Below are 12428 nucleotides of genomic sequence, written 5' to 3'. Positions count from 1 at the left end.
CTCAGTGTTTCACAGGCGAAAAGGTTGCCTCACTGAGGTCATGTTAATTGCACATTGCTCTTGTCAGTGAATACGTGTTATATCATAAACGTTTTCCCAGGACGATTACAGAAACCTTCCAAATTTCTGTTTAGCGGCCTTTATTGATCTGTTAGGCAGATGAAGCAAAAATATTTAAACATTTCATCCATTTTTAATACCTTTTTAAACCTGTCACAACGGGAAATGAAAAGGTCTGTGTGCAGTACACGCTCTTTGTTAAGTTCATTTCCCCTAGGACGGCGCTCCTCAAAGCTCAGTGGGCATCAGGTCCTCCCTCCTGGGCTCCCTCCTGGGCTCCGTCCTGTGTCCCTCCTGGATTCCCTCCTGGACTCCCTCCTGGGCTCAGTCCTGTGTCCCTCCTGGATTCCCTCCTGGGCTCCCTCCTGGGCTCAGTCCTGTGTCCCTCCTGGATTCCCTCCTGGGCTCCCTCCTGGGCTCAGTCCTGTGTCCCTCCTGGATTCCCTCCTGGGCTCCCTCCTGGGCTCTGTCCTGTGCCCCCTCCTGGGCTCCATCCTGGGTTCCCTCCTGGATTCCTTCCTGGGCTCCCTCCTGGATTGCCTCCTGGGCTCCGTCCTGGGTTCCCTCCTGGATTCCCTCCTGGGTTCCCTCCTGGATTCCTTCCTGGGCTCCCTCCTGGATTCCCTCTTGGGCTCCATCCTGGGTTCTCTCCTGGGCTCCTTCCTGGACTCCCTCCTGGATTCCCTCCTGGGCTCTGTCCTGGGTTCCCTCCTGGATTCCCTCCTGGGCTCCCTCCTGGGCTCCCAAGCACCCTGTGACCGCTGTGACCGCGGTGTCCGCGGAGGGCGGCCGCTGGGGGACGGCTCCGGTGCTGCGGGCCTCGGACATTCGAGTGGTTTGTGCCGGAGCCTTTCTCTGACCCGCCACGAGGCCGCGGGTTCTCGGTTTGCCCTGCACGGTGGACGGGCTCCTTTGTTCCGGAGGGCGAGGCCCGCGGATCTTCCCGGCTGTCGCCCGGCCCCACTCCTTGGGGCGCGGCACGCATCCACTCTCGGTTCACCCCAGGCGAGCAGGTAGTCGTGGCCGAGTGGTTAAGGCGATGGACTTGAAATCCATTGGGGTCTCCCCGCGCAGGTTCGAATCCTGCCGACTACGGTTTTACCAGGAACAGTCTGGATTATTCTCCCGCGTACCCACACCCGCAGATGAGGGTAACGCACCCCGCTCCCCACCCGCGGGGGCTGCTTCCTCAAGTGCGGGCGGCGCCCTGCTCGGCTCCACTCGCCAAGTTGGCATGATGCACCCGACTTCGTCAGACTCCAGCCCCCACTGTGGGAAGTTAGGATCCCTGAAAAGTAGTGACTCTGGTAGGTCGCTACCGATCACTTTGTGCCAAGAAGACAGGAGTTAAGCGGGAGCCCCATCAGATTTTTATTTCCACTTAATCGACGAAGAAACTGCTCAGGGCCGCACAGTGAGGCGGTATGGACGCGGACTTCCGGGTGGGTTGATGGGCCGGGGCGCTCACAAGGTCCTTAGGAGACACTCCTAAAACGCTCAGGTTGCTCGCAGCTTCAGGGGCAGATGTGTTGGCGCCCCCAAATCACAGTAGGTCCTCTTTTTCAGGCCCCTACTGCACCCCGGCGGTCCAAGGACTTGACGCGTCTTATTTGTCGATCTTTACACCAGGTCCTCAGAGATCCCACCAGACATAATAGGTTTGTATCCTGGTCTCAGGACTGGGAAGCCAGAGGGCGAGCCCCGCACCCAACCCCCCAGCAGCTGTCCGTCCGCCCCTGCCCCTGCCGGGGGTTCAGACCCGCGTCTGCCTCCACCGCTGAGTCGGCTCACTGTTCTGGACTCGTCCTCTCCCGCGATAAGACCACAAGAGTGGTGTGACCTAAGATCCTGGATTTGGCCTGGGATGGATATTGCTGCCCGTTGAGTGTTCAGTGCTCGTGTTTTCCCTGATGCCGGAAGCATCCCCCCTCAGTACGTGGGGGGGGGGGGTTCGCCTATATCTGAGCGGGGCATTTCTTCACAGCGCGCGAAGAGTTTCCCACGCAGCAGACCTTTTCCGCTCCTGAACCCCAGAGCCTGATGCCAGGACAGACTTTTCCAACCAACAGGATTTGGATGTAGAGTCGAAGACTGGTTTGAGAGAAAGGCGAGAGAGCTATTTTGGCCCCAGAGATGGGGAGGAATTGGAATTAAGGCACATATATTGGAGGGAGGGAGACTTTTAAACTCTGCAAAGCCCCGATCGACATATTCCTTAGAATTAATGCTTCCATGCTGCTGCAGAGAGAGACCCCAAAGCAGATTCTTCTGTCCCCACTCCCTTCTCCCCTAGCACGTTCAGGGGATGAAACTGTTACTGCGGGTTTCACAAATGATTAGGAGAAACAAACAGTGATTAAGAGGCTTATGAGTTCAGGTCCGGAAGAAAGATGGGAGTGAACTTGTGGGTGAGAAGACCCGGTGGGGGATGGAGCCGTGGGGGGGGGGGAAGGTGACTGAAAGTTATATGGCTTTGAAGATAAATGATTATTTAGGGAGTCACTAAAAAGATCACCTTATTGCTAAGGGCAAGAATCATCCTGGAAGCAGCCTTCCCCAGAATGACACCCAACAGTGTGAGACAGTGGGGGGAACGCCGACAAGATCCTCAGGGAAGCATAATGTAAGTCCAGGATTTTACATCAGCTGAGACGTATTTTGTGTCATTTAAGAAAGTGTATTGCCACCAAAAGGATTAGGCGGCATTTAACAGGCATAGATCCACACATAGCTATACGGATGAATCTCAGTATATAATGACTGATGGGGGCACCTGGGTGGCTCAGTTGGTTGAACAACTAGCTCTTGATTTGACGCTGGTCCTGATCTCATAACTGTGTGATTGTCCCCCTACCCTCCACCAAGCCCAAGGCGCATGGAGCCTTGGAACAGGCTCTGAGATGGACAGGAGGCCGGCTTGAGATTCTCTCTCCCTCTCCTTCTGCACCCCCCCCCCAGTGTTAAACTCTCTCAAAAATAAAAAATATATATATTTAAATATATATACATATATAATGACTGGTTGATATCAACTGTGGTAAACTGAATTTCTACTTTCTCTGGGCATATATTCATCTACTTTATGCACGCCTCCCTTCTTCTTCAATTAGGCCGAGTCTTCTCACACTTAATAAGAAACAACAGAAAGGAAAAGAGTTTCCACAATCTTTCCTCCCCTCTTCTATAACAATCAGGCGAATCCGTATGGCTACAGGTTTGAATCAACCACGGCTGTCAGTTTTTGGTGTAGAGGAAATATCTGTTGATCGTATCCTCTTTAAGTTTTCTGATTTTGATTCATGTGGACCATTTTCTGATGGCAAAATATTTACAGGAAAGACTTAGAGTTTTACTTTTGCAGGGTAGAGACACTTCTTGCATTTTTGTCTGAACAAGAAAATTTGTGTGCCTAGGAAGGTAAGAAAGAATAAAGCAAACTTCAGTGTTGACCACACTAAGAGCAGTCCGTATCCATGGGTGACGGAGTGTATGAAGAGTAGATCCCACATACTCTGAAGGGTGAGGGGCTGCAGTAAAGCCATAATTGGTGTTTCCCCAGCACAGACCTAGCAAAACACTCAAGATTGTGCGTATCCCACAGTCAGTGACACACCGTGAGAAAGAAAACCAAAGATCTCTAATTTTGAATGAGGGTGTGTGTTTACTCGTGGTGGCAGAGACTTCACAGAACTCATTTATTATGAAGGGGAATCTGGATATGAACGTTTGGATAAACAGTTTGCACAAAGCGACAACGGGAGAAGAAGCAGGCCGTGAACGAGACCCGGCTACAGGGACAGAATTTGCAGGGCGAGCACATTTGGAGTCAGTGATAGGTGTTGGTTGTGAGGGGGAGAACATTGCCTAACAATCTCCTACCCGCCTGGTGTCGTGATGAGACTATTTGCTGGCGTGGGATCTTCCAGCCCGTAGCGGAACGTCTGCAGATTTCCAATCCAGGATGAAAACAACCTCACTGCATGTAACACAGATGCCCAACCAGAAGTTAAAAAAAAAAAAAGAAGAAGGCCTATACACAACAGTACAAGAGCAAATGAAAAAGGGAAACTTGTACAAATAATGTAATTAGTAAAGAAATAGCTGTAGAGCAGGAGTTAGCCGTCCTGGATGAGAAAGAGGGAAGTCTGGCGTTCTGGGGGGCGGCACCATGGCCCGATGAAAGCCCAGTGAGATTATTACTATGGATTTCCCCTCAAGTTTTACCTCAAAATATGTTGAATCTGTAGATATCTTTACGATGTGATAATGAGTCTTAAGCACGCCTTACTTAGAGTCCCCTAATTTCAGATTTTCCACCTTTGGTTTCTGCGTGTGTGTGTGTGTGTGTGTGTGTGTGTGTGTTGTATACACAAACTGGGTTCAGTGGCCACAGGGAGAGGGGAGGAGGACCATTACAATTATTTATTTCCCCTGTTTGAAATATTTCACAGGTGCAAACATTCTTTTTAATGTACACAGAAAATAAATGTTATGTGAGTCGATTCTTGCTTTTTATTTAGAGTTGTTTCCCGGTCAGGGCGGAGTACAGGGGCTTTGCGGTTTCCCTCCTGTGTTTCCCTCTCATGGTTCTTTCCCTCCTTAAAAAGAAACCCCATTAAGCCAGAATGAAATTCTGTTCCTTCGTCCTGGCCCGGATGCAGGCGTGTGCGGACTTGCAGCGACTCACAGGGGGTACCCAGGACAAAACTGGTCGGGGTCATTGAGGTGAACAGCACTTTCCAGGAAAAAAAACAAACCGAGACCGAAAGACTCAGCAGGTTCCACCGAGACTTGAACTCGGATCGCTGGATTCAGAGTCCAGAGTGCTAACCATTACACCATGGAACCCCACGCGGGCCACGAGTCCCCGTAATCGTCTATGAAGAGTTCGAGTGACTCCACTGAGCGTTTAGTCGAGTTTACGAGTCACGATTCTTCGTCCACCCTCGCGCATGACACTCTTAAAAACAAACCCCAGGAGATTTCATTTTTGTCTTATTTTATGTTCCGCCACCTAGACGGCCATAGAGTGCCCCTCGCCATCCCAGCCCCCAGAGGTCCTCACCCTGCCGGCTTCGGGAGGAAGAGGGAGCACCCGATCCGCAGCGGGGCTGGGCGGACGTCACAGTCACTGTACGCGGCGACGGTCCCCGAGAAGCGGACTAAGGGACACACGGGGCACAGGCTTGGCGTCTCGCCTCCCGGCCCCGCGGTGTTTTCTCCTCGCAGATTGTTGATCATCGCGTCTCCTGCCTCCGGGAAGACAAACCCAGGTGTCCGTTTCTGGCACGTTCACGGGAGAAAACCCGCGGGAGGAGCGTGTTGGCGAGAAAATGGAGCAGGTGGGCTTGAGCGCACCTCGGCCACCTGCAGCCGTCGGCAAGCAGCGCGGTGGGCCACGCGGCAAGTCACCGTCTACACCCGCCAAGTCACCGTCTACACCCGCCGCCTGACCCGAGAGGAGCGTGCCGGCGAAGGCTGCCGAACTCTATCCACGATGTTCTTTCCCGCTGCTCCGCACAGACCCGCTCTCGGGCCCCGCGCTCCCCTTCGGCTAAAGAACAGGTTTCTGGGCGCGGAATTTGTGCGGGCGGGACCCGGGGGTGCGGGACCCTGGGGGGAGGGCGCGGGACCCCGGGGGGTGCCGGCCGCCTGCCCCGCGCGTCCGAGGCCGCAGAACGACTTCTCATCGGAGAGAAGCGGCCTGGGCCCGGCGGCGCGGTGACTATCCGGGTGAAACCTGTCCGCGCTCAGGACTGTGTCCGAGGCCAGCACCCGGGTCTCCGTGTCGCGCACCCCGGACACCCCCCGCCCCCGGCACTCGCCACGCGGAGGAGGCGGCGGCACGCGCCTCCCCTGCTAGCAGGGGCGAGCGAGGTCGGAAGGGCGGCCCGCCTCTCCTTCCAATGGTCTGTGATGCAAGACCAACCAAACTCAAGGAGCTTGCAAAACGCCAACTCCGTGCAAACACCAGTTCCGCGCAAAGCCCTTAGAGAACTAGGACCCGGTTCCGGAATCTGGGTCCTGCTCACCCACACGGTGAGCCAAAATTCTAAGTCCAAAATTCTAAGCTCACCCACACGGTGGTCTGCGGCCACCTCCGGCGCGGGAGGAAGGTGTCACCCTGCAGCTCACAGGAGCAGGTGCAGAAACATCGCCACAGAAAATAATCTTAAAGGAAATGCAGAGCTAAGCTTGCAAAATGCAGAGCGAAACCTCTCCTCCCTCTCAGGCTTGGGGGTTAGCCCACGTCCCCTGGAGAGTCACTTCTTGGTCCGGGGCCTATATATGTATATATCCGAAAAGCAGGAGTGAAGAAATTAGAACAGGACCAAATCAAAGGATTGAAACAGAAAGATACGTTTTTTAAAGTTCTTATTGTAGAAAAAAGTCATCAGCACCTTTTCCCAAGACCATTCAACAGTTTTATTGAACTCTGGAAGGTCAGGCGCTGGAGGTGTAGAGGTGAATGAGACAGGGGCTCTCTGCTGGGAAGGATGTTCCATAACAGGGGATCAAGTGGAGAAGCTCTTGTAGCTGGCAGTGTAATGGCTCGGACAAGACGGGAAGCTCAAATACAAACAAAAATGGAAAATACTGGTTTGCACAAGAATTGATAACCTACTGTGCAGACTGACCGTCCATAGAGAAAGTGCACAATAAGAGTTCAGCGCATGGGTCCCGATTATAAAAGCAGAACGGTTGGTCTTTGGCAGCCACAAGACGGTAAAACAGAAAAGGGAAAATAAAGAGTAAGTCCCACAACGGACTTAGAATTTTGGCTCAAACGAGCCTCCGTGCTGTTCACTTTCAGAGGCATGTACACTCACTGGGGTGTGAACAGGAAAACCCAACAAGGGCAAAGCCAGCGAGCCCAGGAGCTCCCACTGTCATGAGGGAAAGAGGTGCTGAGCCCGCTCAGGGGAGATGCTTATACTGGTCAGAGAGAAGGCGCTGGGCCTCGTGGCCATCGAGAGGCATTTCGTGCATGCCTGAAAACAAGAAAACGAAGCTGGCAATTTCTTCTGTCTCTTTGTAATGGACTGCGAAATTACCAGGGAGACTTCCAGAACCTTTGTGGGTGAAGCAAAGCACCCCACGGCATAAGGAATGGAAGCGTCAGCCCGTCACACACAGCGGAACCTGGACACCAGCACCCCGCGAGTGCAGACCACAGACCACCCAGCGAGTTCACAGAATTACCCGCGTCTGTGCCCCAAACTAAGAATCCCCCGCGTCTAGGTTTTTCCTGCATCTCATAGAGCCCACCGGTAACTCTTAAGAAATGAAATCACTCCAGTAAAATCAAACATAAAGCTCCTAGAGAAACAGCCTCTGCAAGTTCAGGCTGCATGATTCATTAACCTGGAAACTGCAAATTAGGAGCCCAAGGTGCCCCCAGGCCTGAAGCTAAGAAGCTTATCCAACTGGTTCTGATCGTCTCCCTCGTCTCAGGGTGGTTATGGGATGTGGCTTCCTGACCAAGCTGATTTAGGAGACCAGAGTTACACAAATCTGGGTCAGGCCCTGGGGATAGGACCAGGTTCCTTTCTAAGCAGAGGAAGATCAGAATCTCTCCTGCAGCTTCTGTTCAACCTTTACCTTGAGTTTCGCATGAGAACAGTTATATCCGAATTACATTTTCCTCATTTCTTTTGGCAAAGGAAACATGTAAAAGTGTCTCCTAAGTCTCAATGCATATGCTGAAGCTTGTAGGAACACATTTCCCCCCCCCTAGGCTTTCCTTGTTGCACTTGGAGGTAATGCCTTGTATTTCCAAGTCATAGCTATTTCATTAGCCATGCTTTATCCAGAGGTCTTGCTTCTGGGAGATTGAGAAATGGAGAAAAAATTCCAGGTAGTGATGGAAGTAAAAAGAGACACCGATACAACCACAATCATAGTGGGGTATTTTCACACAATACACCTCTCTGAAAAGCTAACAGAAAACGTAAACGGAAAAAAATAACCATAATTCATAATACTGTTATTCATATAACATACAATAGAGAGAGACCGGGGCACACATCAACTCCAGGACTCAAACTTTTTCAGACACAGATGAAATGATCTCAAATTTGACATTTTACCAGGCCACAAAGCAAGGGCTGGATACATGCTATTATCTCATGGCAAGAAAATTAGGGCAGAAATCAAAACCTGAAAATGAAATATTATATTTGTTTACAAAATAGTAAATGTGCTTCTAAATAACCTGTGGTTCAAAGGATAGATCCCAGATGAAATTAGGAACTATTTTGAAATAAATGATAAAAACAGTGCATATCTGAACACATGCTGTGCGGCCAGAAGTGTATATAAAGGGACCCCCTTGTGTACATATATATAAATAAAATAAACACTTGAAGGTAACGATCTAAGCATTCAGCGCATGAAACTGGGAATCAGCCACTAATTTCTTTCCAAAGAAGCTTCAGGGAAGGAAATAATGAAGCAAAGAGCAGACAATGCAACAGAAAGTAAGTACAAAATGGGGACTCTCAACAAAGCCAACAAAAGTGGTAATCTTTTTTTCTTTTTCTTTTTTTTTTCTTTTGATATTTTTCTTGTGAGAAAATACACACAACATAAAAACTGACCGTTTTACCATATTTTCAGTGCACAGTTCAGCAGCATCACGCACGTTCACCTTGTCCTGCAGCCCTTCCCACGTCTCTCCTGAACTTTATTCACCTTTTCTCAAGCTGAAATTCTGTACCCACTAGTCAGTGCTTCCCTATATCCCCCCCCCCCCCCGCCCGGGCCCTGGAAACCACCGCATCACTTTCTGTCTACATGCGTTCACTCGAGGTATCTTATGGAAGTGGAATCCGTTTTTGTCCTTTTGTGGCACATTTCGCTCAGCACGGTGTCTCCAAGCTCCATTGGCGTTGACGAGTGCATCAGAATTTCATTCCTTTCCCAGGCTGGATAATACCCCCTCACATGCATAGACCCCATTTTGTTTAAGCACTCGCCCACTGATGGACACTTCAGCTGTTTCTACCTTTTGACCGTTGTGAACAATGAGTGTACAAATATCTGTTCGAGACTATGCTTTCGATTCTTTTGGGTGAATACACAGAAGTACAATCGCTGGGTCATATGGCCGTTTTATCTTTAATTTTTTCCGGCCTCGTCGAGATCTAACTGACATCTAACGCTGTGTAAGTTTAAGGCACAAGGTAGAATAATTTGATATGTACGGGGTTGATGTGTACGTATTACCTCACAGAGCTTCGATTTTGTATTGATTTTGTGACTTATTTCAGAAATGCAATCTGATTTAACATTCAAAACGCAGTCTACAAAAGTAAATCTTTTGCACTGATAATATTAATAAGTAAAAGGATAATTATACAGTCGTCAAAATACACGTGTAGAAAGTGTTTGATAAAATACAGTCCCTGTTCATGTTTTTAACTTAAAAAAGCTTCTGTTTTTAATGGTTACAGATACATAGCAAGTTGCAAATATAGTACAGACGGGTTCCATGTACCCCATGGTTCCTTCACCCATTTCCCTGATGGGTTACTTGTGACATAACCAAAGTACCATATTAAAAGCAGGAGATTCATATTGGCTCAGTGTTTGTATGCAATCCTGTCTCTGGTGAAAGCAGCCAATCTCAAAACGTTACATACTGTGCGCATTCCTGCAACAGATACACCACAGAACATCGCTGGGATCATCTCCACCCGCCCCTTCCAATCACGCTCACACCCTTGTTCCCACCATCCGGAAACCTCTGGCAACCGCTACTCTGTTCTAAGCTCTACAATTTTGTCATTCAGTAGAGTCACATAGTTGGACTCATGCACTGGGCGACCCATCAGGATTACTTCTTTCCCTGAGCCTAGTGCCCCCCTGAACCGCTTCCAAACTGTTGATTCATCACTACTGCCCTCCGCTCTTTCCTGCCTAGAGTTCCGATCGACACACTTTGTGTCGTCACGCACCTGCCGAAGGACACTTTGGTGGTGTTCAGTTTTCGGCTGTTGCAAAGAAGACCCCTGTGGTCCTTCATCTATAGGTTTTTGTGCAAACACAAGTTTCCATCTCTCCGGGAATGAGAGTGCAGTGGACGAATCATACAGCATTTTCCTGTTTTATTTTATATGAAACTGCCATTTTGCATTTCCACCCGTATAAAAATCGTGTTCAATTTCTATCACATTCTCAGAAAGGCCAAACTACAGGGACAGAAAACGTGTGTGGGTATGGGCTGTTGCCTGCGGGGCTGGGAGGTGTCTAGAAAGGGGAACACAAGGCAGTTTCTGGATTGATAAAACCTCCTGGATCCTGATTACGGTAGCTGATCACACAAACGTGTGCATATGCTTTCAAAAAGTCCATTTTACCCTTCAATAAATTTTTAAAATATCATAAAAATAGCCTCTTGTGGCAGACTAAGTACCCTTCACCCAATGGTCTCTTTGGGAAATAGCTTACCTGGAGCAGAGTTCGGGGGAGAGAAAATTCGAAAGCACTCTTAGCTTTTGCACGTCGCCAGGCACAGGCCTGTTCCCGCGAACTTTCTGCGGCAACGAGCGTACCGACTCCGGTTTTTTCTGGGCGGCACTTGGGCAGGGCGGAGGCGGTGGGTTTTCGCCAGGCCCGAGACGCGTCCGCGCCAGGAACGCGCACCCCCTACAGGTGGGATCAGACTGGGGAGAACGGAGAGGGCGGCCTCTCCGCGATTCGCGAATCGCGGGGCAAAAAGCTCACTCGTAGTCGGCAGGATTCGAACCTGCGCGGGGAGACCCCAATGGATTTCTAGTCCATCGCCTTAACCACTCGGCCACGACTACAGGCACGAGCCAGGCTTCTTCAAATTCTAGGAGGAAACGTGGTAGGTTTACAGGTAGGATGCCTGTGTAGACAAAAGCGTGTCTAGGAAGCTGGGCAAGGTGCAGGGAGAGAGACGCGACGCTGAAAACCGCCCTGGGTCCCCTCACTCGGGGTCCCCAAGCTCCGAGGCTGACACCTAACATACTCATCTCGCGGCGTTCGGGAAAGTGCTTGGCAAATACCAATGCGCTATCACTTTCCACGCGGATTAGAAGAAACCTATAGGTATAGACGGTCCAGGAGTTTCATTTCCCCTGAGATCCTGGCTGCTTTCTGAAGAAATGGATTAGCTGGTGTGGTTTGGTTTTTGCCAGTGCAAAATGTAACCAACACGACAGTTTCCTGCTCTCCTGTTCACTTTTGCAACGCACTGCTTCCTTCGGCAGGATTTCCAGATGCTCCACAGGGACGATTCAGAACAAAATGGTTGAGTGTGGGTGCCAGGTAAATCGGTCCCCATTTTATGACCAGTGGGTAAGAGGCGACAGGTGATGGATTTGATGCGTCTTGAGAGAGCTGAGGTAACTGCTTGGATTTAATACATTGTATTTAATCAGAAGTAACAACGTGTTATTTAAATAGAGTTCAATTCAGATGCCACTGGCAATGGAGAGGGCTAGATCTAATCAAAGATAAAATATTTTCCTTCTATTTATATCCAGAAAAGATAAACTGTGCTGTCACTAATAACCAGAAGGCATATGGTCATGGTTAAGTAAGCACACATCACTGGCAATCTTGGGGAAATTCCCAGCTATTTGCTTTAAAAGACTGTGAGACATATTTTCCATCTTTATTTTCTGCGTCTCCCCATAAGAATATTTGGGGGGGGGTGGCAGACCGTTGTCTTGAGCTTTCCTAAAACATTTTTTAAAGTCTCATTTTTTTTGTTATTAATATAATAACCCCCAAAGAGTCCTTCACCAAAGTATGCACACGAAATAATTCTTAAGGTCTAATTAAATCAGCAGGTCAGAGAGGTAGAGAGGGCCCCAGGAATTCAATTAGTCAAGAACAAACTCAGAAATAGTGACGGGCATTGGAAAAGACAGATGATTGAACTGGGAACTGCTGGGAAACATTCAACACCAAAGTCCTCGAGTCCACACTTAGAGTTCCTCTTTCGGTGCCCAGGAAAATAGATGTTTCTCCTCCTTGATTGGAAAATCTGTGATGTATGGAAACCAATTTGACAATAAATTTCATATTAAAAATAAATAAATAAATAAGAAAAAAAGAAAAGCTGTGATGGCTGTCTCACACGGGGTGAGGGAGGTGGAGAAAACAACCCACAAGCTTACCTCCCAGAAACCAGCAGGACTTGGGTATAACTTCTTTCCCTCACCCCCAACCCCCAGTCCTTCCCTTTCTTTCTTTTTCTTTTTCTTTCTTTCTTTCTTTCTTTCTTTCTTTCTTTCTTTCTTTCTTTCTTTCTTTCTTTCTTTCTTTCTTTCTTTCTTTCTTTCTTTCTTTCTTCCTTTCTTTTCTCTTTCTTTCTTCTTTTTCTTTTCTTTTCA

General features: G+C 49.2%; 3 non-coding genes across 3 annotated transcripts; 1 reads left to right on the top strand and 2 right to left on the bottom strand.

The window, feature by feature from the left end:
• The first annotated feature begins 1073 nt into the window (after positions 1 to 1073).
• On the top strand, positions 1074 to 1155 carry TRNAS-UGA (transfer RNA serine (anticodon UGA)). The gene has a single exon. It is a non-coding gene; the product is annotated as a tRNA-Ser (tRNA).
• A 3681-nt stretch (positions 1156 to 4836) lies between these two features.
• Positions 4837 to 4908, bottom strand: TRNAQ-CUG (transfer RNA glutamine (anticodon CUG)). The gene has a single exon. It is a non-coding gene; the product is annotated as a tRNA-Gln (tRNA).
• Positions 4909 to 10789: 5881 nt separating this feature from the next.
• TRNAS-AGA (transfer RNA serine (anticodon AGA)) lies at positions 10790 to 10871 on the bottom strand. Its single transcript has one exon. It is a non-coding gene; the product is annotated as a tRNA-Ser (tRNA).
• Between the last annotated feature and the right edge of the window lie 1557 nt (positions 10872 to 12428).

The sequence above is a fragment of the Neofelis nebulosa genome, chromosome 6 (genome assembly GCF_028018385.1).
Source record: "Neofelis nebulosa isolate mNeoNeb1 chromosome 6, mNeoNeb1.pri, whole genome shotgun sequence".
Taxonomy (NCBI): domain Eukaryota; kingdom Metazoa; phylum Chordata; class Mammalia; order Carnivora; family Felidae; genus Neofelis; species Neofelis nebulosa.
This window is presented reverse-complemented; position numbering and strand designations above follow the sequence as displayed.